At 53.0% G+C, this 2,483-nt stretch overlaps 1 non-coding gene across 1 annotated transcript; it reads left to right on the plus strand.

Annotated features, from left to right (window-relative positions):
• The first annotated feature begins 2,061 nt into the window (after positions 1-2,061).
• On the plus strand, positions 2,062-2,133 carry TRNAG-UCC. Its single transcript has one exon. It is a non-coding gene; the product is annotated as a tRNA-Gly (tRNA).
• The last annotated feature ends 350 nt before the right edge of the window (positions 2,134-2,483 follow it).

The raw sequence follows: 2,483 nt of genomic DNA on the forward strand, positions 1-2,483 counted from the left end.
GCTAGAATTTTATTTCTGTCTCTTATCTAATTCTATAAATAACTAGACACAAAACACTGACCCTAAGGAAGTAATTCACAAAGTGCAAAGGTCAGTCATAAGTAACGCACAGACTGCAGAGGTCAGTCGTAAGAAACATACAGAGTGCATCAGTCAGGAGAAGGTATCGCACAAAGTGCAGAGGTCAGTAGTAAGTAACCCAAATCAATTTGAAAAATTAAATCGCAGAGGTCAGTAATAACGCAGAGTGCGGAAGTCAGTAATAACGCAGAGTGTGGAGGTCAGCTGGGACCCAGAGCCCAGGGGTGGGACCCAGACTACAGGGGTGGGACGCAGACTACAGGGGTGGCAAAGGGGGGATGCAGGGGAGGGACGCAAAGTGCATGGGAGGGGACGCAGAGTACAGAGGGCGGCGGCATGTTTGTCACCTCGGGCAGGCTCTCCCCTCTTTCTCTCTGCCGGAGCTGTGGCTGTTGAGACAGGAAGCAACATTTTGTATGGGGCCCTGTGATTTCTAGTTACGCTCCTTGCAGAGCCCACCTGAGATCCCACACAGCCCACCTGATAGCGACTCTGCAGAGCCCACCATAGACTCTCTATGGTGGGCTCTGCAATGTCTCAGGTGGGCTAGTCACACCCCTACACATCTATTACCTGGCAGCCTTCTCCACCGCTGGGCCCTGCCTCCTCCTCGCTCGGCAGCGTGCACTGCATCCTCCTCCTCCACCACCGCCAGGCCTGGCCTCATTGCCACAAGGCCCTGCCTCCTCCTCCACCAGGTCCTGGCCTACTCCACTGCAGCTGCCAGTTGTCACTGACTCTGGTTAGTGATCTGGACAGCGGCGCCTTCCTCCTCACAGCTGCCAGTGACAGCCAGCAGTCTGTGATCAGGGCCGGTGGAAGGTGCATTTTTGCCCCCCGTGCAAGCCCTAAGGCCCCATTCACACTGCGCGATTTGCAAATCGCGCGTTTGTCGCACGATTTGCATTTTGCGCGATATCGCGCAAATGCTTGCATTGAGCAAGCTTGAATCGGGGCTAAATCCGCTCCAAAGAGGGTCCTGCTGTAGCAGGACCCTTTGCCCCATTGAGAAGCATTGGAGAGCGATATCGCGCGTTAAATTGCCGCGATATCGCGGGAATTACCGCGTGATAAATCGCTCAATGTGAACGGGGCCTAAGATGGCTGCCTATCTACCACACTTGTAGTCATTTAACTCTGCCTCCCATCAATATTACTACATGTCTGTACCTCGGTACGGGCATGGATGGGAGTAGAGATCCACCAATACCATTTTTTCTAGACCGGGTACAGGTATGGATACATTTTCTCAAATACAATTACCCATACCTTTTGTTAAAGTGTCATGTGACAGTTTTTCTAAAACAATACAGACTAATGATTTCAGGACAATGGGGGAGCAACAGGTCCCAATCGCAGCTGCAACCCTGGTAGTTCTGCCACTGAAGAATAATACCATCTGCTTTAGAGGACTACAAATCCCAGCAACACATTGCACAACAATGCAGAATAAAAGTTTAGTTTGGTACATACTCTGTGCTGCTGATCTGCTACGGAGTACAGGTCTGGTGTCTTGGTAGAGGGTCTCAGGAGCGGGAGATGTGTAGGCAGCAGAGGCCCTGTAAGCAGGCGTCGCGTAGTTCCCCAGGAGGCTGCTGCACAGGATCTAACACAGCAAAATCAATTTGAAAAAAATTAATTGCCGAGGTGCAGAGGTCAGTGATAATGCAGAGTGCAGAGGTACAGTGATAACGCAGAGTGCGGAGCTCAGTAATAACGCAGAGTGCGGAGGTAAGAAACGCCTCTGCTGACGCAGAAGCCTCCTAAGAAACTTACTCTGCTGTTGCCTTCCCCTGCCCTGTCATGGGAGTCTGAGGAGGAAAGGGAGCTTTCCACGGCGTCCCCTCGTCCTGATGCTGGGGGTTCTTCCCAACCGGAGTCGGGCAGTGAGGTCGAGTCCGGGGCTTCGCTCCTGGGTCAGGAGCGTGAATTTGTCTCAGCGCTGATGCGTGCGGTTAGGGAGACCCTCAAACCTAAGGAGCGTTGGTGGTATAGTGGTGAGCATAGCTGCCTTCCAAGCAGTTGGCACGGGTTCGTTTCCCGGCCAACGCACCAAAAAGGTTCCTGGTTCTTCCGAATTGCCGCCAGTTCAGTTCGGGACACCTAAGGGTAGGCGTTCCGCTAGTTGCTCCCCTACATCCCCTTTTTCGATGATTTCATTTATAAAGAGTGGAAGCGACCTGCAACGTCATTCGCAGTTCCGAGATGTTTCTCTGTTCGCTATCCTTTGAGGAGGCCTTTGTGGCTAAATGGACGTCTCCCCCTGCGGTGGACCCCCCGGTTTCTCGCCTGAACAAGGCTACGGTGGAGGACTCCCCGTCCTTTCGGGACCCCACCAATAAGACAGGGCAGGCGGTCTCGCGGACTATGTACTCTGTCTCGGTGGCCCTGATGCGCCCGGT

The sequence above is a fragment of the Nanorana parkeri genome, unplaced genomic scaffold (genome assembly GCF_000935625.1).
Source record: "Nanorana parkeri isolate BGI_ZX_2015 unplaced genomic scaffold, ASM93562v1 scaffold2042, whole genome shotgun sequence".
Taxonomy (NCBI): domain Eukaryota; kingdom Metazoa; phylum Chordata; class Amphibia; order Anura; family Dicroglossidae; genus Nanorana; species Nanorana parkeri.